Raw genomic sequence first — 27,589 nt, forward strand, 5'->3', positions numbered from 1 at the left:
GTTTTGACAAAAACTCCGGGTCTGTAGAGGATACCCTGTATTTTGTAGACAGTTTTTTATTTACTGCTGGTACTACATCTGGGGCTTCCCAGTTTGTCATGATCTTCCTCTGAAGAGCTTTATGAAAAGGCACCACAGGATCCTCCTGTGGGCCTTTGTCAAGAATATCCGTGAGGTCATCTTGTTGGAAAGATTGAGAAGGTGCAGACCACCCCATGAACTCTGTGATTCTCGCCATTAAGGCTCTATAGGGGGTTTCAGCATGCTCCCCCGGGTCTGGCCTAGCAAACTCCACCTCAGGGGAAGTGTCTAACCCACTTGCCTCATGTAAGGAATCATGAAGATCCTTTAACCTGCGTTCTTCAGAGGAAAATTCCTCTCTAATTGGGGTTACAGGTCCCTGCAACTCAAATGTGTCTTCCTGTTCAGACACTTCACCCTCTTCCAAAATTGAGGACATAGTTCTCAATTGTTCTGAACTCATAAAAGGAGTAAAACCCATTTCCAAGGCAGAGGGTGCCGAACTTGTCATTATCGGTCTCGAAAACGTTGATGACGCCGACGGCTTCGAGCGTGGCATCGAAAACAAAGGCGGAGGCCTCGATGACCTCGACAGAATTGGAATTCTGCTCGACAATCTCGACGCCATCGACGTCGAGGACCTGGGGATAGTCACTGGGTGTGTCGTAACCGTGACTTTTCTTGGCGTCGACGCCGGTGTCGAAGCTGACGTCGAGTCGACAGACCCGTGTGTCGAAGGTCCCTTCGACAACGGCGTCGAAGACATCGACCTCGGCGTCGAGGGAACCCTCGTCGACGGCGTCGACTGAACCTTCGAGGAAGGTTTGGAGGTCATAGTCCTACTCGAGGGTTCGAGACGCGCTCGAGAGGTTACCTTCGCCGGGTACTGCGACTCGCGGCGTTTTTGACCTTCGGGTCTTTCGACCAGAGCATCGCTCTCGGCAGTCTTCGAGGGGGTCGAGGCCGCTTTCTCGAAGACGCTCATCATATTTTTGCGGAATTCCTCCCATTCAGCCCGGGAACTATGTTTCGTGGGGCAAGGGATTCTTTTTGGAGAAACAGAGGAAGAGGAAGACGGAGAAGGGGGATCTTCGACGTCTCCTCTTCGACTGCTTCGATCTGGAGGAGTGATGAGACCCACTCCGAGACCTGGAGCGCGAATGGTGACGAGGAGACGAGTGTCTCGACTTCGTTGACGAAGAAGAAGCTTTAAAAGTCTTACCTTTCTCCAGCTTCCCCCTACGCTCCTTCAGGGCCTTAGCTGTCATGGACATACAGTCCTCGCATTCCGAACAATGGTGTTCAGCTCCCAAACACCACAGAAACTCTGAGGGTCAGTCAACGACATCTTTTTCCCACAATCTCGGCATTTTTTTAAGCCGGATCGAGGAGTTGTCGGTTCCGACGAGGAAGCCATCGAGTACGGATCGAATGACTCGAGGTAAATAGGATTAATCTGACTAAGAACTGAGCAACGGTATTCCGAGGCACTGAGTAAGCGCGGAAAAACGGAACTGAGCAACAGACGCTGCGCGCGGCCTTTATAGGCAGGATGACGTCGACGTCGATACGGCGGCTGTCGAGGGACATCGACTCGGAGGACGTCGACGCGCAGCGCCCTCTAGAGAGAACATTTTTTCCGAGGCCAGCAGAGCTGGAAGGAGATTATATCTAAGATGAGGAATACGTCGGAGGACACAATCCCTTCGAAGGAGCCAATTTCGTTGGGTGGCGAGGCCTGGGCAGCGGGTGATGGGAGATCCGTCCTGTCATCACCACCGTCGTCGTCCGTCCCTGTCGTCGCCGTTCCACTCTCATCCCTCAGTGGAGGTGAAGGATGGAAGGGAGGGGGGAGGATGGATTCGCCTCTGCTTGTTCAGTGGGCTCCCCGACGGTCCGGGCAACCTTGTCCTCATCTCCGTGGCATAGGCATCAGTTGCGACTGGCGTGACGGCTGGGCGCGGGTCCTCCGCTTCCTCAGCGGCCCACTGCTCCTCATCAGCTCCACCGTTGCACTCTACGTCTGCCTCGTCCCATAGGACCGGACTTCCTCAAACTTCTTGTCCAGGATCTTCTGGGCACCAGCCAGCTCATCCTCGGAAGAGGTATCTGTGTCTGTGTCTGTTATGGCTACCGTGCCCCCTCCCTCTTTCTTGTCCCGGGGTTTCACAGGGGTCTTCTTGATAGGCTGGAAAGATGATTCCCTCCGGGGTGGCAGGGAAACTCTAGGGCCGGAAGTCGTCTCCACTGGGGTAGCCTCCATAGGCTTCGCCAGGGCCGCCACAAATCCTTCAATCGAGGCCTTTGCCGGGTGAATCAGGGCTTCACGACCTTGGGTGCGTCTGAGGCCTTCACCTTAGGGGGAGAGTCACCGCCTTGCCCCCCCCACCTTGGCTTTCTCTGTCGGGATTGACCAGGGCTTCTCCCGTAGCTTACCCGGGTTCTCAGACTTCCTTTCCCCCCCCCCCCCCAAGCCAGAGCATTGGCTCGTGGATGATGGCGTTGGTGACATCGCGCCCTGCCTGGCAGCCGAGGAGCCTGAACCAACGGTGCTCCCGCCACAGACTTGCGGTGCTTTGCCTTTTGTTGGGCCCCCATCGCCGTAGCGCCTTCAAAGGTCTTAGAAGACTGCTTGCACTTCTTCTCACCTGCTACTGGGCTCTTCCCCTCCAGTCAGTTGGTGAGCCGAATACGATGGACCTTCATTGTCCGGACGGACTTGTTCTTACAGAACGCAGTCCTCCTCCACGTGAGACTTGTCGGCGTCAGTAGAGGCACCGGGAGTGCTCATCTTCCTTGAAGACATTCTGTAGTCCACATCCTGGGCAGTTCCTGAACAGTTTGTATCCAGTAGGTGTCGAATCTCCTTTGTCCTGGGCCATGTCCGAATCGGGGTAGGCCTCAAAGGTCTTCCAAAATCCTCCAGTGTAATTCGACAAAAATCCGCCTTAGAGGGGCGTACAAAATTCCGAAACGGGGTCCACGTTGATTGGAAGATGAATTTGTGGAGCTTGAGGCACGAATTGACCGAAAAAATAAGAGTAAACTTCGAAAAAACGCAATACACAGTAAAAGCTCGAGAGCTACAGCACGAGGACTCCCAACACTTGAACGTGCGGTAAAAATCTGAAGATGGCTGCCAGAGAAGGGGCTTAGGTAGAGGGCAGTCATTGGCTGGGGGCAGTATGACCCAGAGACCAGTGATTGGTTATTAGTAGAAAGACAGTTCAGAAACAAAACAAACTGATTTTTTCCTTTACCGAGGATTCCCAGCGTGACGACGGGGAATATTCATGAGCATGTGAATCCATGTCAGACCCCATGCTGGAGAATGTATGCACTTTACACATTGTCACTATAAAATCAAATATAATTGTAGCCCTTTTCTTCTTAACATTAATTTGTTTGAACAGCTGGGTAGATGTGGCCAAGTGTCCAAATGGCACAAACTCCTGCGTCACCGGTTGTGTGCGATACTACACAAGCTATTTATCTCAGTGCAGTTTCTGCCAAAATGTGGATGCAAAGTGTAAGTCTTCTATTGTGCGAACTGGGGAGACAGGACATTAGGTATGAGTCATGAGCTGCGGTGTGCTGGTGAAGAGGCAGGATGCCACATATGTATCTTAGGCCGGCTCAGCTATGCTCGGTTCTTGGACCCCAAGCAAGACTGCCTAGCTCTGGTATGACTGTGCTCTGTGTACTCCCTAGCTCCCACACCTGCACTTCAGTTCTGTGCACGTAGCTCAATGAGTGATATCCTATAACCAGGAGCTACTTTTAGAGCCTGCTTTTCAATTTTATTCAATCCCTGCAAAATAGCGCTCCCCTCACTGATGCCTTTATTCACACATTTATTGGCTTAGAGTCGGTTAAGTATTCAGAATGAAGAGTGAGGTCTAGAAGCATTCACAATAAATTGTGATTTATAAAAATCCTAAAAGGACAAGGAGACCATCGAATGAAGATGCGATTGGGGAAGGCAGTTCCTGAGGGCAAAGTACTGCAAATCAATGTTTTGAAGACCCAAAAGATGCTAGCAGGCCCAAATTCAGTGGAACATTGCATGGGTGTAAAGGTCTGCTTCTTACTGTGGGTTTCCAGATACGAGTGTATGAGAATCAAATTTGCATAGCTATGCCACTGACTAATGGGTTGAGCCTAAGGTTTAATTCGTCATCAATTAATAATCTCATAAGAAAGAGGGCAACATATAATTTAGCTGGGTGTACACACGGTCTGTAGTTTTTTTTTACTGCTGCTATTGGGTGTGTATCTCAAAGTTCCTGACAGACATGATGAGCCACCTGTTCTATTTTTGAACAGATGGCTAGAATATTCGCAGATAACTATGATTTTTTTGCAAACTCATGACTAGATACTGAATGCTCAGAACATAGGATGGCAGTATATTGTTTACACAGAACTCCTGATGGAGACGCATGCTCTCAGAATGAATGATGGCGAGACGTTCACACAGAACTCATTTTACTCATTTGTATTTATTTGGTTGGTCTGGCAATTTTGCCGAAAGTGCTAAAGGTAGAGCAGAGACCAGGGGTCAATATTTACATGAATACTTATTCACATATATAGCAATTTTTCAGGAATACAAATCTGCATATAAATACAGTTCAGCATCAGGGTAGGATAATGTGGGGTAGGGGGATTAATGTCAAGTTGCTGAATACTAGCCAGCCATAAAAAGGCACCATCTCAATTCTATACATACAGCCAGCACACAATTGGTCTACTAGCCAGGGGCGTGGCTTGCAGCTATGTGAATAAGACGTGTAGCGGCTGAGCTCCTAAAGGATCTGTGATAAAAGATTCAATTCCTGTGAACAACATACTGGATCTGCACCCCCACGGATGAAGCATAGAATGCAGACCCTCCTAGGCGTATCCAGGACCCGAAAAACTGCAACAATCTGGAGATCAGACTTCCGTAACATGTGCGAGGAGCGGTGCACTTCAAAAACAGAATGGCAACCAAACCATGATGGGCGGTGAAAGACCCAGTCGGCTGTGTCACCCGCTCGCGAGACTGCGTAGGGCAATTCAAGAGACCCAACAACAACGCCCAGAATACGGCATATCACAGTAAGTGGGTACGCGGGTGGGACTGGGCACAACGGGGCGAGTGAATCGTGCAGGGCAGCGCGCAGTGACCATAGGAACAACAAGTGTGCATGGCACCAACGCACCGTGAGGAATAGATAACGCCAAACAGCTGAAATAAGGCCGGGAGGGCTGCCATATAGACTAGTGGTTGCACACCGAAGAATTGAGGCAGCATCAGTCAATGTCCGGACGAATGCAGCCAGGGAGAGGTCCCACTACTTGCATACAAAACGAGCTGCTGCAGCAGGTGAGCCCTGGTGCATTGACACAAGGTTTCACAGTGGAGAGCTCACTGAGCTCTGGCCAAGAGACCTCTGCCAAAACCGACTATTGCAAAAATAATTACAAATAGAGAAAATCCTGGTCTTCTCCAGAGAGGGGGGGGGGGAGGTGGAGAGATACAGTGTGCGTCCGCAAAGCTAGTGATTTACCTGGACTATACTATATAAGTACAATGGTGGCGAAACATGTTCCTTTCAGAGAAAGCTACATAAACAGGGCCTAAAATATATGCTGCTGTAAACTCAAAGTGATGCACAATGGGAAAGCTAATTTCTTTGACAACTCCGAGAAATGGAAAATCAATGGATGGATACACGGAAGATGGTGCCCATGGAGAGGAGGGAAGACGTTAACTGATGAAGACACCATGGGTGAGGGAGATCCTGGGTGCTCGAAGACGCTACAGAAGACCATGCATAACGTATACAGGACTTGGATAGGAAGAGCTCCAGTTGGACATTTCTATTGAAATAATCAGGACGGGGCAGGCGCGACCCCTGGACTACGTCAATATCTTGGACACTGTGTTTTAGGTGTGCAACTGTCAAGTCTCGCTGGAGCATGGGGTGGGATGAATGGCAGATAGGCATGAACAGTAATACGGTTGGGTCTCAATGTTCGCATTTTGGTACTGGTTAATGTTAAGGTACTGCTTGCTAACACATTGAATGGGGGAGGAAATGACTCTGCGAGACGGTGGGCTGGGAGACCATCTTTACGAGCGAGTTGTGCCCGCATAGCCCTCATTTCCTCATGAAGCCTGCCCTCGACCAATGTCCTTACATGCTTCCTTCGTGACCCCTCCGCAATGAGGAGGCCCCGAAAGGTGGCCTTCGCCGCTTGCCACACTACCATCATCTCATCTCCCCATTATCGTTAATCTCAAAGTAGGCCTCCATTTCTTTCCTCAGGAATTCTTTAAATACTTGGTCCCTCAAAAGGGTATCATTGCAACGCCACCTATAATTTCTCGTGGCCCTTGGCAGTTGCCAGTCCACCACCAGCAGCTCATGGTCCGACCAGGTGATAGCCTCCACACTCGGCACCCCAACTTTGCCCCACCCTCCTCCGATATCAGTAAAAGGTCGATTCATGTCTATGTATGGTGCGGGGGGGAGAAGAAATTACCCCCCTGGGCCTGACCACGATTTACGCCACACGACGACCCAGTAATATTCCTGCAAGAGGTCCCTCATGGCAAAGGTGTCTTTCGTAACCTCTTTCACCCCCGTCCCCTTCGCTGACCACCAATCTAGTCGAGGGTCAGCTAGAAGGTTGAAATCCCCACCTCTGCCCACCCATCCATTACCTTGAACTCCTGGCGCAGGAACTTTATCTGGCCACCCTCTACGTGCCAAATATGGGCCAATGTGATCCGCATACCCTCGCACGTACCCTTAATCCCCAAGAACCTCTCTCCGAAACCCCTCTTGGTCTCAACATCTGTGAGGTGTAATGATTTGCCCAGGAGTCTGCCCAGCACTTCCTTTTTAAAGGATTTATGGGAAGCCCAAAAGTTCCTCCCGATTTCCTTCCCCTTCATTGTCGATTCCGCCTTCTATCTAATTTGTTTCCGGTCAAAAAAAGGACCACTCATTTCTGTTTGCGGAACATGTTGCTAGTAAGGGACTGTTTATTTTGCGAATTCAGGCCCTTAACTTTCAGCGTACCCACCCGTCCTTCAACCATTATCATTGCTTACCCTGTCCTCAAAAGCTTCCATGCGTCCTGCTCGGCTCAGGGTCTTCTGTAAACAGAAGATCCATGACTTTACCCATCTAGCCACCCCCGTTTTCACTCCCCCCCTTTTCCACAACACCATCATCATCCCCCACAACGCCCTCTCCCCTCTCTCTTCCCTCCCTGCCTCCCTCTCTCCCTTTCGAGGGGTCCATCTCCCAGGATTGCTGGGATCGGTAGACAAACCATCCGGGGCTCGTCCCCTGCCCTGGGTCACTTCTCTAACAGGGATCCCTCTCCCCCACCCCTAAGACGAACCGTTGATCAGTGTGTCTCAATGGGCCTGGATCGGGGCCCCCAAACTCTCGTCCTCAAGTCCCCACATCCCCTTCCTGGAAAAATGTTTTGCCCCATCCCGCAAACAGGCACAACCTTACAAACAGTGCATCATCAGTCCCAGCGGTGTTGGCACAAACATAGAAAAAAGAACAAGCCAACTGTGGCAAGTTGTCTGGGCAATGCATTCCCCCTCAACCCTCAGAGTTCCTGTGGGAACAGCAGAGAGCACGTAAATGTGCAGTTTCATTTCACTTTAAGCACCCCCAAAGGCGGCCGGGGGTGGTTAGTTTTTTTTTATTTTAGAATTTCCGAGTCCCTTTCACCCTTTGTATCCCCCTGGTCGAGTCCGTGCCCTTAGGACCCCGAGTGGGTTCCAGGTCTCCCCTCACACCCGCTCCACTGAGGGGCCCGCATGGCCACCGACCAGGTCATCCGTGACTCTCTGTATGTCCTCCTCGGCAACAAGGTGATGCCTCTCCCCCTGCCATTCAAAAGCCAAATAGAATGGGTGCCCCCAGCGGTATCTGACCCCCATCTCTTGTAGCCATTTGGTGAGGGGCCCACATTTTTTCCTCAGCTGCGTAAGGGCGGAGAGATCCTGGAAGATGGCCACTCTGGAATCTCCATATTGTATTTCCCGAAGGTCCTTTGCCTTCTCCAGAATCCTGGCCTCGTCTCTGTGGTACTATACCCGTGACAGCACTTCACAAGGACCTCTCCCGCCCCCCCCCTGCTCCACTGTCAATCATGACCACTTCTCTAGCATCTGCTCCAAGGACGATCATATGTGCTGCACCTTGCCTTCCAGACGTAGCTGGGTCTCGTGCTCCATTTTCACCAGGCTGAAGAAGCGCAAATTATTTCTCCATGTCGTCTACTTTTTCGCGGAGCTCCTCCTCCAGACGCTGTACCTCCATGAATCTTTCCTCCATCTGAGTCTCCAGGAGTCCAGTGGACATTTGGTTGTTCTAGACACCGTCCATTCGAACTTCCAGCGTGGACACCTTAGCCTTTAGGTCGGCCAGTTAAGCCCCACCATGTTCGTTCTCATCCCCCTTATCTTCTCTAGGATCGTTTGGATGTTTTGCATGGTGCCCAGGTCTGCCGCGGCCACTGGGGGTTGGGGGGTGGTTTCCATCTCCGCGGCTCCTCCGTGGAACTGAAACTTTGCCAGGGCCTCTTTCCAGCTCATAGGTTACCATCCCCCCTGGCGCACCTGTGCCTGCCAGGCATTTGCAGCTCAGTCCCACTGAGATGTGGGTCTGTCCCCCGGGGCCCACTTCAGTGGTTGTAGGTGGTGAGGCCCGTTGTCCAAAGAGGGGAGGGTTGCCGCAATATGGTTGGAAGTGACTCCATGCGCCAGTAAGGTCTCCTCTGCCGTGTATATTCCTCAGGGGTGGGTTCCTACCAGCTCCTCATCCCACTATGAGTGTCCGGACTGTCTCCCCTGCACTATGTATATCGGGGGGAGGGGGGGGGGGTTTGTTCCAACTTCTGCTGGGCAGGACCTCTCAGTCTGGTTACCACTCCCAATGTAGGGCGAGCGTTTCAGTGTGAAAGTTGGTCTGTCAATGAAGGGAGCGGAGCCCTCTCTGGTGCGGCTCCCGCTGAGCTCTTCTAGTGGCGCCCCCCCCCCATCCCCTTATATGGCTGCCGTGGGATGGTTCACTAAATGGGTGCCGGCTTCTGGTGTAGCTGTACATCAGCCTAGGGGGTTCAGGTACTCGTCAACGTCACTCCTAGGGCCACCTTAGGCACCTCCAGCTGCTCAACAGATACTCCTGGGGGCTGCGTTGTGACTAGCTGCGTCCCCGTGGGTCAAGGGGTGGAGACGGTCCCTCTGTTCATCCCCCCCCCCCCCCCCCTGTGCAGCCACTTTGGGTCCCCCTGTTGAGCCCTACCGTCCTTCCCCCTATGCGTCTATGTCGACCTCTCCAGGTGCCACTGTGTATTGTGCAGCTCACTTCACAGACGAGCAGATGCGGGGCAGTTGGGCCTCCCGCCCCCTGCTTTTGCTACCTTTCAGCCCTGAGAACTTCACTGGCCAGCCCCAAGTCTAGATATGGGGGCGCTGGGCCTGGGGAGAGTCCCCTCTGGCAATCAGCCCTGTCCTGGCGTAGGCCCAGCTCTCCTCCGGAGTTGTCGCGGTACAGAGGTCCTGGAGTTGCTCCGCTCGGGGGTGGGTATGTGGACCCCAGAACCTCCTCACCTTGTGTACTTGGAGGCTTCTGTTCACCCCCTCATACAGTGCCCTGGGCGTGCTCCCGCTACGGTCCAGGCAAGGGGGAGCAGCCCTGGTTGATGTTCTAATGTAGTGACTTGGTCCTCAGGGCCTTCTCCCAATGTATGCGGTACCGACAAGACAGTCCCCATGAATACCGCTGCACCCGCAGCGCAGCTCCTCGCTCCCTCTCCTCTCCAATGTAGATCACCTAGTAGTTGCAGGCTAGCCCTTCGTCATATGCGGTGCCACTGGGAAGGGTGGGGCTGCCCTAGTGTGTGGGCTAGCCCCCTCCGTTGCAGGGACCTTCTCTGGGCCATCTTCCTTTTCCACGGGTGGTCTCCCTTCAGCTTTGCCTCCGGCGTGCTCCTGCGATGGCCCAAGCTGCGAGAACCACCTCTGCAGGTGCCGACGGTGCGCCACTACAGCCGATCTAACAGGGCTCCCTCTACCCCCCCAGGGGACACATTCAGGGCCCTTTACAGCATGTTGCTGTGCATGGGGCGCGGCTCCCCCAGGCACATAAACCGGGTGCCAAGTGCAGTCCCCAACGTACCCACAGCGTGGTCAGAGCGGGAGAGATGGGTCTACCGCCCGGACAGCCCCACCGGCCGAATAGACCGCCTCTGGTCTTCAATAGGATGTGTTAGGGAGAATTTTCTGTCAAGGCAACTTTCCCAAACCTAGTGAGTCCCCCAGCAGCTTTGCTGGATTTTTGGGGTTTATTTTTTCTCCTGCTAAGAGCGAAACTCTTTCTCCCACTCTTAGACATGATTTGAGGTGTTCCTTTGACTTTGTATGTGTTCTATGGGCTATGGGGTCCTTTACCCCATAAGGCTTCATGTGTTTTTGATATGTGGGTTACACAGCACCCTCCCTCCGTCCGTGCAGTAACCCAGGGTGTCGTCGCGACCCCCAAACAGACTCCATACCCTGGGACTGACTGTCTCCCAGGGCATGTAAAGTCACCATTGGCTTTACTAGTCTCAAATTGTGAACAGAACCAGTACAAATCATCTTATTGTGGACGTACTGGTCGGGGCAATTCGATTGCCTCTGGGTCTGTTGTTCGAGGGGGCACTGTCCAGTTCCCCCCCCCAACCGAGTTTTGGCTGGTGGCAGTGGATACTACTATTTATATTCGACCGCAAATATATTCCTATGGGATTTTCCCATTGTTCGAGGCTACCACTTTTTAAAATAGCCTTGAACATACCGCCGGTTTATTAAATTAATATAAAAATTCACTGGTTGGTATTTTTTGCCGAAACTTGGTTGCAAAATGGCGTTTGTGTTCGCTTCTGTGACTCCAACCCAAGTCAAGCCCTTTGTTCCACTTTTTGGCGGGCTTCTCCACAGAAGCCTCCAAAAGTGGTGCCACTGTCTGGGTACCACAGGGGGTGTAGGAGGGGGTTTGGCCACCCTGAACTGAGTTGCCTCGGCAACTCAAGTCGCACTCTTGTGTGATTGGCCCAAGTGATGAGCCAGCCGGCTCACCACTTAGCATGTTTGATTGACAGCTAGGCTGAATGAATGGGGGTTTTCTGCATAAAAGCAGGGCTTTGGGGACTGGAACTTCAGACGTCGCCACAGGACCTAAAGAATCCGAGGAGGGAGAAGCCGAGCCGACCTGCAACGACAACACCACCGGTGGAGCCCTGCTGAACCGTCTCACCACTTTTCCCGACGACAGAGGAGATCTCCAGTCCGGAGAGTCTTCTTCCTTTGACTGGTGGGGATAACCAGTTTGCCAGTCTTTTCACCTTCCTGGACCATCTCGTGGCCACCATGCCCGTGCCAAGCACCCCGGCAACCGGAATACCACGGTTTACCACCACTGCAAAGAACAGGGTAGTGCCTTGTAACCGGGAAACACTGCGGCTGGTTTCTTCCCTGGCAGTGCAACGACCTTCATCTTTCCTCCACGTCGAGATCTCCTCTTCCTCTGGACGAAACACCGACTTGCAACCGCTGCCAGGAACAACTGCCCCCGCTTGAGCGTTCTTCCCATTTCAGGTACTGTGTCTCGCCTGGCTTCCCTTGCGACAGATCGTTCGGGGCGACAGTAAATCCTCGACTTTCTAACCTGGGTTAGCCTGAGGCCTGTAACTAACTTTTCCTGACTTGATCTCAATCTTTTGTGAACTATCTACAAAGCCTCTTTGGGCATAACCCCACTGTATGATCCTGGACACATTTCGCTTACTCTCTCTAAGAGTGGGCCTGGCATTTGAACTTCCTTGTTCTCCAGTAGACTTTGCCTAACCTGCCTCACTGTGGTTCTTCGAAAGGTATTGAAATTGTGTGCTTCCATAACTTTGCCTTTTCCCTCCCTTTTTCTATAACTTAAAGTGCCATCTTATGTTAAGCGCTCACCTCTGTCTGAAAATAAGTGGTGTTTCTCACTAAGACTCGTCTAATAAGTAATTAGGGTTGTATATATATATATATATATAATAGTGACTGTGTGTTGAATTTACTTACCTCTTTTTGTGCTAGTGTAATATACAAGTGTGTCTTTAAATAAATTATATACTTTTACACCAAAGCTCTGGTCAGTGTTTGCTTGTGCTACTGTATCTCTGTACTTATTGTGTATACTCTATATACTGCTCAACTCATCTTGAGAGAAGTCCGACTGCTCAGCCACAGCTACCAGGTAAATCTGGGTGGTACAGACTGCTACCAATTGGGTTTACACCAACCACCTATATCTTTTGCAGTGGTCCCTAAGGGAACTGCACAGATTTCTGCCTAACAGGATGCTCCGACACCTGTGCCCCGATTCCTTTGGTGCTGCAGCTTCCGCAATGTGGGCTTTGGCCGCCGCACTCCCTCAAGCCGGTGGTTGCGCAGATCACTTTTCCCCAGTAACCGCGTGGAGCATGGGCGGGGGCAAGGGTGCTCTCACTGCAAGGATCTCAACTTAGGGGGCACCTTGGGACGCCAGGATTTCACCCCCACATGGGCCTTAGGTTCCAGCAGCGATATATCGACCTGTGATGAGAGATAGATCCCTCTCTCCACGTCAATTCCACAGATTTCCCGGGGCTGGGGACAGAGCTATCATCTCAGGCAGCCATCTTGCCTGCGCCCCCTGATCGCGTCCCAGCATCTCCTTTTTATTCGGTGCAGAAAAGGATTTCTACATCACCACCGGCCTGTCCTCCCAGAAGTCATCCAGAAGCAGGACTGAGACCACGGTTTTCCTGGAGGATTCACGGCTCTGGAAAAGGAATCCCTCCTTTCCCTCCAGAACCAGGTTGAAAAGCTTGGCCACCTGGGAGATCATTGCCTGGAAAGATCCCACTTCATCCAGGGGAAGAGTCCCTAGATGGTAGATCTACATCTGGTGGCTCACCGTCTGCAGCAAAGTAGTCATCAAACTCATCCGTACCCGAGGTACGGATCTGTATCCGGGTTGATGTCCGTATTAGTGTCCGTTCCTGTCAGGACCAATTCTTCTACGATAGAGGGCTGTGGAACAGGAGGTGGCTGTGGGATTGCAGGCACTGAAGGTGGTGGTGAGTGGGACCGACACTGTCTTGGTGGACTGGCCACAGGAGCCAGACCCAGAGCCACTGGGGAACCAGAAGCCACAGGCGGAGGTCGCTGCCGAATATCTGAGACCAGAGTGTGGAGAGTCAACAAAATGTCCAAATAAGCATCTCTCGGCAATGGATCTCTCGGATTCTGAGGCGTCAAGATGATGCATGAGGTCAGGGGCTCGTAGTTCGAACAGACTGAATCGGCTGTGCAGGCCCCGGGGCCGGCTGTGGAACAAGACCAACACCCCCCTCATTTGGGCGCGAGCCATCATCTTCAAATACCTCTTCCTCCTCCGACAGGATGGCAGGCACAGAGACAGGGGCTGGAGCTACTAACCTTGGAGGCCTCACGTGGGTGGCAGGTAGCGGAGGGGACCTTTTAGGCTTTGGTAGATAAGAGATAAGTGGCTCCATCTCTCTGCTGGAGCCTCTTGGAAAGGTGCCTAGCACAGGCGCACCTGGAGAAGGTAGTGCAGGCGAAACAGACCAAGCTGGGCCGGACGGAGGCCTTGGAGGCAATGCTACCCTTGATACCCATTGTGACCGTTGAGATGGTGCCTGCAGTCGCTGACGAGCCAGTAACATGACAACAACTGGTACCAACGGCCTGGTGAATGGTGGCATTGTCTTAGTAGACAGTGATGATGATTGACAAAGGTCTTGGTGTCAGACGCTGCAGACAAACGATGCTTCCCAGGGTGGGAAATCTCAGGCCCTCCAAAGACGAGGTTTCCTTTGAGCCCGAAGATCCAGACGCTGCGGTGCAGTCGGAGCGTTGTACGACTTTGCCTTTTTAGGTACCTTCCCCTTTGAAGTGCCCTCAGAGGATATCAATCTCTTGCCAGAGGGAGTATGATCCTTGGGCCTGCTAGCCCTGGCAGAGGCATTACTTGCCTTCAGCCATGAGAAGGATCTTTCCTCGTCTTAGAGGATAATTACCAGGTTACTCACCGTAGTGACCACCTTACTCCTAGTCCATAGTCCCCTTTCCTCCATACTTATGGGACATCTCTCCGTCCTGTGGGATGGGACCGGAGCACTTTGTAAAAAGCATCCACATTTTTTTCAAAAATGTGACCCTCCTCTCTTGCCTGCGCGGGGCCCGGCACGCGGCCGTAACCCCGCCCACCTTGGCTCCGCCCCGCGCATCGCCCATCAGCCCTTTTCTATCGCAGGGTCAAAGACCCATTAGCAATAACAGAGGAACCTTATTAGAGGGGAAGCGGGCGGGCGTATGGAGGAAAGAGGACTATGGACTAGGAGTAAGGTGGTCACTACGGTGAGTAACCTGGTAATACTCCTACGTCCCCGTCCCCTTTCCTCCATACTTATGGGAGATTCCCAAGCACTCCTTACAGGAACTATGGGTGGATGGAAATACCCCTTACTGAAACAGGTTCTTCAGCACAGTCTGGCCGAACTGAGCATCAGCTCTAGAGCTCATATCGAGGCAGTAATGCTTACAGAAATCAGATGGGGAGGCCCAAGTAGCCGCTTTAGCGATGGACTCCCAGGGAACATACTTCTGAAAAGCAACCGCGGCTGCCTTGCCTCGCACCTGGTGTGCATGGATACCTTTAGGAGGATTCAGCTTTTGGACGGTAAAAGATTCCGTGATACAGGCGGTAATCCATCTGGAAAAAGATGCCTTAGATGCCAGCCTGCCCTGAGGCTTACCGAAGGTCACAAACAGTTGGGAAGAGCTCCGAAGCTCGGAAGTCCTGTCCAGGTAGAACCCAAGAGTTCTTCGGACATCCAGGCAGTGTAGAACCCTTTCCGCCACCGAGGCAGGGTTCGGAAAAAAGACCGGAAGGGAAATCAACTGATTCAGATGGAATTCGGTCACTACCTTTGGTAGGAAAGCTGGGTTCTACCTTGTGAAAGACCAAGAAAGGGTGCTCCACCGACAATGCCTGGAGCTCACTCCCCCCTCTTCGCTGACGTAACGGCTATCAGAAAGGACACTTTCCAGGACACGTACTTGAGGTCAACCGTAGCCATTGGCTCAAAGGGTTTATGGCACAGCGCCATCAGGACTACATTTAGGTCCCCAGGCGGGTGCGGACTACGAACCGGAGGGTAGAGGTGTGTCAAGCCTGCAAAATGCCTCTTAACCACTGGGTTACTCAGAATAAGAGCATTGGTCTATAGCAAGATAAGCGGAAACCGCTGAAAAGTAAGTTCTGCATGACAGAATGTAAACACCCGACTCTGCTAGGGAGGACACGAAGGACAGCACCATGTCAATCGTAGCCACCCTTGGATCCAACTGCTTTTCCAAACACCAACGACAGAACCTGAGCCATTTACTCCTGTATTGGGATCTGGTCGAGGGTTCCCTGGCTGCCTGGATAATATGCATGTTATCCGTAGACAAGTTAAAATGCTCTAAGACTTGAACTCAGGCACCATGCCGCCAAGCTGAGCGATTGTGGCGAGGGGTGCCACATCTGCTGTTCCCCTTGATGAAGATCTGGGGTTACTGGTAACCTGATCAGCAGAAACACTGACAGGTGTTGAAGTTCTGAGAACCAAAAAACTGGCCGGCCACCACGGGCCATGAGCAGAAGGGAACAGTTCACAGAGTTCTTCCGCTTCCCAATTGCTCGATGAACTAGAGGAAGAAGCGGGATGGCGTAAGCTCTCCTGTTGTGCCATGGAATCTCAAGAGCATCCCCCAGAGAGGAGGCTCTCAGCCCCCCTCTGGAGGCATACCGAGGAAGCTTCTTGTTTACCACTGTAGCAAAGAGATCCACCTCCGGTGTGCCCCAACGCAAGAAAGTCCAAGAGAGGACCTCCGCCTTCAACTCCCACTCGTAGCTGACCACTGTCCACCGGCTGAGGGCATCCGAATTGACATTCAGCTGGCCCGGGATGTGCACCGCAAGCAGCCAGACGCCATGAAGCATGGCCTACTCCTATATCTGGATGGACAGATCAACCAAAGGCAGCAAAACATTGTGCGGAAGGGGTATCCGAGCATTCCGGTCATAAACTGACCGATAAGGATGCGCACAAGGCCGAGAAACCAGCCCTACACCTGAGGCCGATGACGAAGCTGTAGGGGTAGTGTTCAAAATGGCCGCCGCGGTCGTGGCAGGAACGGGCGCCATTTTGTCATCACCTGAGGGGAACTGCGGCACGTGAGGAAGTGAGGCAGGGGTCCCCGTCGATGGATCAGGGGTCTTAACTTTAGCCTTAACATAAGGAACCTCGGCAGAGCCGGTACTATGAGGCCTGGAATGTTTCTGCGACATACCAACCGCCAAATTAGCCTTCTCAGGAAGGACTTTGGCGCTGCCGGTAAAGAAGAATTTCCCTTCTTTGCCCACTCAACAGATCTGGTGTCGCCGCAAGAGCAGGAACGGTGAGAAACAACCTTCACCAAACCTTCACTGATAAGGCCTTGCCAGACCCTCAGAAATGTTGGTAGCTTTAACCTCTGTACGAGGGACCTCAGACCCAGGTCAGGTAACAGTCTTACTCGCGCGGGCCTCGAACATCCGTTCGGTAGCACCAAGCCCCACCAAGGCCTCGGACGCCCCCCGGCATAAGAGCCAGTCGTCCATATACGGATACTCATGGATACCCTGGAGACGAAGATGGGCCGCAATCACTGAAATCATCTTCGTGAAGACACGCGGCGCCGAACTGAGGCCAAAGGAAGCACCCGAAACTGGAAGTGCTCCTCTCCCAGAGAGAAACGGAGAAATCTCCTGTGTGGGTTCCAAATCAGGATATGCATGTACGCATCCTGAAGATCCACAGCGCTGAGCCAATCGCCCGCATGCAAAGAGGAGCGAATTTGGCCGGGCGTGATCATCTTGAATTTCTCTTGGGGTAGGGAAAGATTGACCTGGGAAAGGTCTAGCATGGTGCGCAGGCCAGCCTGGTTGGGTTTGGGCACTGTAAACAGCCGGGAGTAGAAGCCCTCCCCTCGCTCCCCAAGGGGAACGGGTTCCACAGCTCTGAGGAGCAGGTGTTTCTGAACCTCGGCCTTGAGGGAGGGTGAGCCTGACAGCTGGAAGGAGGGTTGAGGGGTGGGGGAGGGGGTAAAGGAAAGCAGAAGCCCGCTCGAGCGACTGACAAGACCCATCTGTCTTCTGCGATGGTCTGCCACACCTCCCAATGAGACGCAATGCGTTCTCCCACCGGGGTCTCGTGCGAGCGCTGAAACCCTCATTTGGCAGGTTTATCGGTGGCAGTGCCACCTGAACCTTATGAGGAGGCTGAGGAGCGGGAGAAATACCGCATACGCTGTTGTCTATGGCGGTTATTCCCCGCAGGAGTATCCACTCTGCGATTTTTGCGGTCGAGGAAGCCCCTAAAACCAGAGGAAAGTCGACCTTGTGACAACGGCCTTTGAGTCTTGAAGGGAGGTTTAACCAGAACAGACAAAGATTTAACTGTCTGAGTGTTGTCTTTGGTGAGCTCTACATCAGTAGAAGAGTGAAAAAGCTCCTTACCATCTAATAGAAGGTCCAGGACCTTGTCTTGCACCTCCTTCGAGAACTTAGTGGCATGCAGCCATGCTTGCTGCGAGGTATCAACCCCTAACATCAGACCCCGAGCCGAGGTGTCTACGTGATGAGCCGCAGCCTCCAGGAGATCCTGGGCCAAGACCCTGGCATCGGAAAGGCCTCCTCTGAAAACCTCCAGCTTCTCGACCGGGATGTGCTCCTCAACCTCCGACAGACCTCTCCACATCTGCATGTTAGCTCCTGCCAAAATCAATTCTGCATTGGCCTGCCTGAGCTGCAACGCCGAAATTGGCAAAGACTTTCTTCCCTAGGGAGTCCAGGAGCTTCTCCTCCTTCCCCAAGACCTGAGTCGCCGTCGCGGAGGAGGAAGCTGCAGGTCTGGACTGCAACGTGGCCGCAGCCACCACTGTGGAGGAGGGAGGCGGACAAGACAACAAGGCCACTTCTACCGAGGAATGTAGCCTGTACCTCGCGTCAATCTTTTTATTGACAAAAAGTCCCGAGTGTGGCTTTTCCCAAACTCTTCGGACCTCGGCCAGAACGTCCTTCTGCAAGAACAGGCCGGTACGCTCCAAAGGAGACAAGGTGAAAGCCCGAAAAAAAAACGCCCTCTTGCTGAGTAGGTGCCTCAGGCACCGGAACATCCAAGAAGCTCATGTCCAGCACCCGGTCATGGAAAGCTCTGGTAGAGTAGGGCAGGTCCTCGTTGTCCTGATTGCCTTGAGGGTCATCCGACAGGTCCGGCTCCTGCTGAGCCGAGTCAGGCACTGCCTTGTCCACTGGGGACAATGGTGGCACAGGCGGAAGCGCAGGGGGAGGCACCACGGGCAAGGGAGGCGCCGGCGGAACCACTGACGGAACGGTTGGAACCGGAGGCGCGGGTGGACATATCTCCTTGAAAAGCCCCCGGTAAGGATATGCACAAGGGACCTTAGGTTGACCCTTAGGACCGAACCCTACACCAGGGGCCGATGGCTTAGTTGTAGGGGTAGTACCTAAAATGGCTGCTGTGGTCGTGGTGTGAACGTGCGCCATTTTGTCCTCATCTGAGGGGAACTGCGGCACCTGAGGAAGTGAGGCAGGGGTCCCCGTCGATGGATCAGGGGTCTTAATTTTAGCCTTAACGTAAGAAACCTCGGCAGAGCCGGTACTATGAGGCCTGGAATGTTTCTGCGACATGCCAACCGCCAACTGAGCCTTCGAAGGAAGAGCCTCGGCACTGCCGGTAAAAGAAGAAACTTTCTTCTTTGCCCCCCTCAACAGATCTGGTGTCACCACAAGAGCGGGAACGGTGCGCTGTCACTGACAGGGCCTTGCCCGGCCCCTCAGAACTGTTGGTAGCCTTAGCCTCTGTACGAGGGACCTCGGACCTAGGCCCGGTAGAAGCCTTATCGGCACGGGCCTCGAACATGCGTTCGGTAACCTCAAGCCTAGCCAAGATCTCGGGGCATACCCCGGTTTTGTTTTTGAGGGAAGACGAAAGAACGGCCTCAGAGCAAGCTCCGGTACCCCACAACTCAGTAGAACTGGATCTACACAGCCCCCACAGGAGGGGCCTCGGAGTGTACTCCGGTGAACACAGGCCCCCTTACGGAGACCCTCGGAGAAAACTCCAGTAGAATTATTAGGCCCGACAGGCACCTCAGGGCGAACCGTGGTAACATAGCGATCGGCACCCCACCCGGCTCGAGAGGAACCCGGGAAGGTATCCCCAGGACGGGGTGCTCTGAAAACCAAAGAACTTACCGGGCGTTTTTTCTTCTCGTCGATGAACGCCTGAAAATGCGAAGGAGGAGTCCGACCGAACACCACCTCCCACCGCTCCAACCGACGATAAAGAGCCCAGACCGAAAGGGAGTCACAGTAAAACAGGAGTCCCAACGGTGTTCCGGACCCAAACACTCTAAACCGAGAGGATGGGGATCCGCCCTCGCGAAGCGACGGTGACACGATGAACAGTCTGGAAAATCTAGTTTAAAAGACAGACTAGTAAACGAACGCTAGCGAGAGCCAGAGAGGGAAAAACGGAAGAAAATCTCAGAGGATGCAAGTGCGTCCGGCCCCGATCATGCGGAGAAAAGGACTGATGGGCGATGCGGAGCCAAGGTGGGCGGGGTTACGGCCGCGTGCCAGGCCCCGCACAGGAAAGAGAGGAGGGACACATTTTTGAAAAAAATGTGGATGCTTTTTACAAAGTGCTCCGGCCCCGTCCCACAGGACGGAGAGATGTCCCATAAGTATGGAGGAAAGGGGACGGGACGTAGGAGTATACCCCTCACTGAAACAGGTTCTTCAGCACAACCTGACCAAACTGAGCGTCAGCCTTTGAGCTCATGTTGAGACAATAATGCTTACAGAAAGCAGATGGGGAGGCCCAAGTAGCTGCCCTAGCGATGGACTCCCAGGGGACATATTTCTGAAAAGCAACCACGGCTGCCTTATCCCGCACCAGGTGTGCATGAATACCCTTAGGAGTTTTCAGCCCTTGGACGGTGAAAGACTCCGTGATGCAGGCGGCGATCCACCTAGAAATAGTTGACTTAGATGCTTGCTTGCCCTGAGGGTTACCGAAGGTCACAAAAAGTTAAGAACTCCTAAGCTCGGAAGTCCTGTCCAAGTAGAACTTAAGAGCTCTTCGGACATCAAGACAGTGTAGCACCCTCTCAGCCTCAGAGGCAGGGTTCGGAAAAAAGACCGGTAGGGAAATCGACTGATTCAGATGGAATTCGGTCACAACCTTCGACAGAAGGCCTTGTGAAAGACCAAGGAAGGATGCTCCCCCGACAATGCCTGAAGCTCACTCACTCTCCTTGCTGACGTAACGGCGACCAAAATGACACTTTCCAGGACAAGTACTTGAGATCCACAGTAGCCATTGGTTGAAAGGATTTATGGCACAGCGCCATCAGGACCACATTTAGGTCCCACGGCGGGTGCGGATTACGAACCGGAGAGTAGAGGCATGTCAAGCCAGCAAAATGCCTCTTCACCACTGGGTTAGTCAGGGAATAAGAACACTGATCTGTAGAAAGATAAGCGGAAACTGCTGAGAGATATGTCCTGCATGACAGAACATGAACCCCTTCTAGGGAGGACACGAAGGACAGCACTGTCAACCGTGGCCACCCTTGGATCCAACTTCTTCTCCAAACACCAATGACAGAACCTGAGCCAATTACCATTGTACTGAGATCTGGTCGAGGGTTTCGTGGCTGCCTGGATAATATGCATGTTATCCGCAGACAAATTCAGATGCTCTAAAGACTTGAACTCAGGCACCATGCCGCCAAGCTGAGCGATTGAGGGGAGGGGTGCCACAGCTGCTGTTCCCCTTGGTGAAGATCGGGAGTTACTGGTAACCTGATCGGCGGATACACCGACAGGTGTTGAAGCTCTGAGAACCAAAACCTGGCCGGCCATCACGGGGCTATGAGTAGAAGCGAACAGTTCACCGAATTCTTCAACTTCCAAATTGCCCGGTGAACTAGAGGCAGAGGCAGGAAGACGTAAGCTCTCATTTTGTGCAATGGACTCTCGAGAGCATCCCCCAGAGAGGAGGCTCCCAGCCCCCCTCTGGAGGCATACTGAGGAAGCTTCTTGTTTACCGCCATAGCGAAGAGGTCCACCTCCGGTGTGCCCCAACGCGAGAAAATCCATGAGAGGACCTCCGCCTTCAACTCCCGCTCGTAGTTGACCACTGTCCGCCGGCTGAGGGCATCCGCTGACACATTCAGCTGGCCCGGGATGTGCACTGCAAGCAGCCAAACACCATGAAGCACAGCCCACTCCCAAATCTGGATGGACAGGTCGACGAGAGGGGGAGACTTGGTTCCCCCTTGCTTGTTGATGTAATACATTGACACCACATTGTCTGTGCGTATGCGGACCATCTTGTTGGCAATGAGCGGTCTGAACGCCTTAAGCGCCAGAAAGATCGCCAGAAGCTCCAAATGATTTATGTGCAGGAGCTTGTCCTGAGGCGACAAGAGGTCTCAGACCTGAAGATCTAACGTCGCACCCCACCCCAGAAGGGAGGAGTCCGTCGTGATCGTCACCGTGGGGGCTGGGTCCTGAAACCCCGCAACCACCGACAGGTTGCTGAGAGATGACCACCAGTCCAGGTCCACTCTTATGGAATACGGAATTATTTTCCGCTTGGAATCCGGGTCCACAGCCTGACGCCAGGAACTCCGAAGAGCCATCTGGGTCCGTCTCATCTTGAGACGAGCAAGAAGAAGAGCCAGCACGCACGAGGCCATGAGGCCCAGAAGCCTCTGGAACCACCAGGCCGACATGCTCTCTGACTGCGCAAATATCTGACACGTGGCTAACAGTCTGCCATTCTGTCCCCGGTCAGGTACACTCTGCAGTCGATCGTGTTCCAGCGAAAAAACAGGAAAATCAGGTCCTGCGAGACCGTCATGGAAGATTTCTGCCAGTTCACTGACAGCCCAAGATGGAACAGGAGCTGAAGGAGAGACTGGAGATTGCCCGCTGCTGCTAGTGGACAAGGGCTGCGTAAGAGCCAGTCGTCCAAATACGGATACACATGGATACCCTGGAGACGAAGATAGGCCTCAATCACTGACATCTTCATAAAGACACGCGGCGCCGAGCTGAGGCCAAAAGGAAGCACTCGAAACTGGAAGTGCTCCTCTCCCAAAGAGAAGCGGAGATATCTCCTGTGTGGGTTCCAAATCAGGATATGCATGTACGCGTCCTGAATATCCACAACACTGAGCCAGTCGGCCGTATGCAAGGAGGAGCGTATCTGGCTGGGCGTAATCATCTTGAATTTCTCTTGGGGTCGGAAAAGATTGAACTGGGAAAGGTCTAGGATGGTGCGCAGGCCAGCCTGGTTGGGTTTGGGCACCGTAAACAGCCCGGAGTAGAAGCCCTCCCCGAGGGGAACGGGTTCCACAGCTCTGAGGTCCAGAAGTTTCTGAACCTCGTGTTTGAGGGTGGGCGAGCCCGACAGCTGAAAAGGAGGGTTGCGGGGTGGGGTAGGGGGTAGAGGTAAGCGGAAGCCCACTCGAGCAACTGACGAGACCCATCTGCCTTATGTGATGCTCTGCCACGCCTCCCAATGAGACGCAATGCGTCCTCCCACCAGGGTCTCGTGCGAGTGCGGAAAACACTCATTTAGTAGGTTTATCGGTGGCGGTGCCACCTGAACCTTAGGAGGAGGCTGAAGAGCGGGAGAAAAACCGCATCTGTTGCCTACGGCGGTTATTCCCCGCAGGGGTATCCACTCTGCGAGATTTGCGGTCGAGGAAACCCCTAAAGCCAGAGGAGGGTCGACTTTGCGACAACCGTCTCTGGGTTTTGAAAGGAGCCTTAACCAGGACAGACAATGACTTAGCTGTCTGAGTGCTATCCTTCGTCTTGGTGAGCTCTACATCCGTTGTAGAATGAAAGAGCTCCTTACCATCGAACGGAAGTTCCAACACCTTGTCCTGCACTTCTTTTGAAAATTTAGTGGCATGCAGCCACGCCTGCCGTGAGGCATCAACCCCCAGCATAAGGTCCCGAGCCGAGGTGTCTACGTGATGGGCCGCAGCCTCCAGGAGATCCTGGTCCAAGACCCTGGCATCGGATAGGCCACCCTTGAAGTCTTCCAACTTCTCGACCGGGATGTGCTCCTCAAACTCCGACAGACCTTTCCATATCCGCATATTAGCCCCCGCTAATATCAACTCAGCATTGGCCTGCCTGAGCTGCAAAGCCGAGTTGGGGAGTCAAGGAGCTTGTCCTCCTTAACCAGGACCGGAGTAGCCCTCGTGGAAGAGGATGCTGCAGGTCTGGATTGCAAAGTGGCCACAGCCACCACAGTGGAGGAGGGAGGCGGACAAGACAACAGTGCCACCTTTTCCGAAGAATGTAGCCTGTACCTCATGTCAATCATCTTACTGACAAAAAGTCCCGGGTGTGGCTTTTCCCCAGACTCTTCAGACCTCGGCCAGAACCTCCTTATGCAGGAACAGGCCAGTACGCTCCAAGGGAGACAGGGTGAAGGCCCCAGAAAGCATGCCCTCCTGCGGAGCGGGTGCCTCGGGAACCGGAACATCCAAGAAACTCATGTCCAGTACCCTGTCATGAAAAGCTCTGATAGAGCGGGGAAGGTCCTTGTTGTCCTGATCACCTTGAGGGTCATCTGAGAGGTCAGGATCCTGCTGAGCCATGTAGTGCACTGCCTTGTCCACTGGGGACAATGGAGGCAAAGGCTGAAGAGCCGGGGAGGCACCACGGGCAAGGGAGGCCCCGGCAGAACCACCGGAGGAACCGAAGGCGTAGGTGGACATATCTCCCTGAAAAGCCCTTTGAAATATTCCCTCATGGGGTCGGTGCGCATAAGCGCTTGAAATTTACCGAAAAAAGGCGTCCTCCGGAGACTGTTTCGGAACCTGAGGAGGCCTCTCATGAGGTGGACAAATCCAAGGACGTAGCGGGGAAGAGTGCCACACCGGCCCCTCCACCGACGTATCCACATAAATCAAAGGTGCCGCCCCCGCGGGCAACTAAACATTGTGCGGAAGAGGCATCCGGGCGTTCCAATCATAAGCCGGCCGGTAAGGATGCGCACAAGGGACCTTAGGTTCACCCAAGGGACCAAGCCCTACACCAGAGGCTGATGGTGCAGTTGTAGGGGTAGCACCTAAAATGACCGCCGTCGTGGTGGGAACGGGTGCCATTTTGTCCTCATCTGAGGGGAAATGCGGCATGTGACGTAGTGAGGTATGGGTCCCCGTCGCTGGATCAGGGGTCTTAATCTTATCCTTAAGATAAGGAACCTTGGCAGAGCCGGTACTATGAGGCCTGGAATGTTTTTGTGACATACCAACCGCCAATTGAGCCTTCGAAGGAAGGACCTCGGCACTGCCGGTAAAAGAAGAACTTTGCTTCTTTGGCCCCTCAACAGGTCTGGTGTCACCAAAAGAGTGGGAACGGTGAGCAACAGCTTTCACCGACAAAGCCTTGACCGGCCTCTCAGAACTGTTGGTAGCTTTAGCCTCTGAACGAGGTAAAAGCCTTATCTGCGCGGGCCTCAAACATCCGTTCGGTAATCACAAGCCCTGCCAAGGCCACAGGGTGAACCCCGGTCTTATCTTTGAGGGAAGCCGACAGAGGCCTCAGAGCGAGCTCCGGTACCCCACGACTCAGTAGAACTGGGTCTATAAACAGCCCCCACAGGAGGGGCCTCGGAGCGTACTCCGGTATTCACAGGAGAAAACTCTGGTAGAATTATTAGGCCCGAAGGGCACCTCAGGGCGAACGCCGGTGACAGAGCGATCAACGCCCCTCCCGGCCCGAGAGGAACCCGGAAAGGTATCCCCCGGCCGGGGTGCTCTGAAAAGTAAAGAACTTACCGGGTGTTTCTTCTTCTCGTCGATGAATGCCTGAAAATGTGAAGGGGTTTGTCGGAACACCTCCTCTCACCGCTCCAACTGACGTTGAAGTGTCTGTACCGAAAGGGAGTCAAAGTAAAAACAGGAATCCCAACAGTGATCCGGACCCAAGCACTCTAAACAAAGAAGATGGGGATCCGCCCTCGCGAAGCAACAGTGACACGATGAACAATCAGGAAAGTCTAGTTTGAACGACAGACAGACCAGTAAAATAACACTAGCGAGAGCCAGAGAGGAAAAAAGGGAAGAAAAACTTTGAGGATGCAAGTGCGTCTGGCCCCATCGAGCGGAGAAGAGGACTGATGGGCGATGCGCTACAAAGAGGAAGGACAAATTTTGGGAAAAAATGTTGATGCTTTTTACAAAGTGCTCCGTTCCCATCCCACAGGACGGAGAGATGTCCCATAAGAATGGAGGAAAGGGGCCGGGAGAGTATGACTAGCAAATAGGGCATCCTTCCACATCGTGGTCCGGGTTCAGGCAGTAAATGCACTTCTGGTAGCGGTCCTCGATGAAGACTTTCTTCTAATTCCATCTTTAACAGGCCCTAAAGAGACTCTTCTTCTCGGCCTCAGACATGGGACGTGAACTAGGCCCAGAACGCGGTCTCCGGCCTCACAGCGTTACGATCTGAAGGTCGGTGGGATTGAGACCGGCAACAGATCCCCACTGCCTTCAAGTCACAACAGCTTGAAGACATTTTGAAGAAAAACATGGTAGAAACTAGTAAAAAATACTGGAGAAAGTCGAGGAGTAAAAATCTGAAGATGGCCACCAGGGGTGGAGCAAAGTAGGATGAGTGTCATTGATTGGGGCAGTATGACCCAAAGCGACAGCAATAGGCTAGACAAGCGACAACGCAGTTTTTAGCTTAAAGCTAAACTGCTTTATTTTTCTGAAGATTCCCAGCCTGACGGGGGGATAGTCATAGCATGTGAATCCATGCAAGACCCCATGCTGGAGAATGCACAGTACGACCTACTTAAAATAAAATGGCACAATCATTTGTCTATATTTAAGTGGCATCACTAAACGTGTTGCTCTGGAGACCACAAATGAACACAACACCCTGTTTAAGTCACAGCAACACTAGACAAAGATGGCTAATTGCTTCTTATTAGGACATTTTTCACAACTTCGATAAAAAAAATGAGAACGTTGTCCATTTGCACAATGCTGCAGTCTAGCAAAACCAACATTTTATCTTAGATTTGCACAGTCTTGCATGTTTGTATGTGCCTGTTATATAAAAGCATTGTCCTAAACAACTTGTGAGATTTGAAATTCTTTGCTAAACATATGCTAGCATAGAATGGTCATGAAGGAACATGAGATTTGCACGGAACTTGGATCCAATGCAGTAGTGGTCACATTTATAATTTTTCCCAAGCAAGCTTAACACTAACCTTAAAATAGCAGCTCCTTCGTGATCCACACCCAATGTCGTCTTCTAAAATATATTCCCTGATGAGGCTATGCATCCACTTGGAACATTGCAGTATACTGGGTGCCGAAAACATATCAGCAGTGCAGCCCGTTTGAAAGAATGCAGTGTTTTTCATACGCGCGAGTACAGTTCAGCAGGGTGGCATCCTGTGGGATAAACAAAGAGCCTATTTGTCATTGTATAAAAATACACAAAATACTGTAAAATATTTGACGAGCCCTGCTCCTGTACATGCTAGAGAATTATTTCAATATCTTAAGGGGAAAGTTCTCGCAAAAATGGTATGAAATAAATATTATTGGCAATAGTTAAAAATATTTTTTTTTAACATAAGTTCCTATGAACGATTTGCTGGAAAAGTCCCTCCAAGTACTGGTTTTAAAGTACTTGGAGGCATCAATTTTCTATGCAGAAACACCATAATTTGATACTTTAATTATCTGCTCTTGGGCAGTAATCAAGCAGGAGCCCTCCTACTTACTGGGAGCTATAGCTTGTAACTGCCAGAGAGAAGAGTATGAAAACAGGTTCAGGGGCAGGCATTCCAATGAATGCTAATCCTCATACAACAAACACTTTTCAGAAAAAGCTGTTTGTTTGTTTTATTAGGGTGGCATTCATAAGAATGCCTGTCCTGTGAACAATGCAAAGGCATCCTGTTTAACAGGACATGTTTGCCTGCTCTTATGAACAGACTCCTGTGGTAAAGAGCCAGCCCTTTCCATCACTAGATCCGAGTTCGAATCCCCTGCATCTTTTTTACTGGTGCATCAAATTTGGTTTTAACAATAAAAAACAATATTTGAGTTCACTCGTTCTGTCGAGATAGAACGTCTGGGCTCGCCTGACATCTAAAATTGTGAAACTCTTTCTGCATCTGAAGCCGGAAGGTGAGGAACGGATGCTCCACAGACAAAGCCTGAAGCTTGCTTACTTGCTGAAGTCACTCCAACCAAAAAGCGACCTTCCAAAAAAAAAAAAAAAAAAAAAAAAAAAAAAAAAAGGTATTTAAGATCAGCTGTAGCCATAGACTCAAAAGG

At 52.3% G+C, this 27,589-nt stretch overlaps 1 protein-coding gene across 2 annotated transcripts in view; it reads right to left on the minus strand.

The window, feature by feature from the left end:
- Positions 1-27,589, minus strand: part of KIF1C (kinesin family member 1C) — a 1,865,342-nt gene that overhangs the window by 1,714,980 nt on the left and 122,773 nt on the right. For both annotated transcript variants that reach the window (XM_069643618.1, XM_069643608.1), the window contains exon 2: positions 26,509-26,695. The gene's annotated coding sequence lies outside the window, so the exon portion shown is untranslated. The remainder of the gene's footprint in view (positions 1-26,508; positions 26,696-27,589) is intronic.

The sequence above is a fragment of the Ambystoma mexicanum genome, chromosome 1p (assembly GCF_040938575.1).
Source record: "Ambystoma mexicanum isolate Mex_15411 chromosome 1p, UKY_AmexF1_1, whole genome shotgun sequence".
Classification (NCBI taxonomy): Eukaryota; Metazoa; Chordata; class Amphibia; order Caudata; family Ambystomatidae; genus Ambystoma; species Ambystoma mexicanum.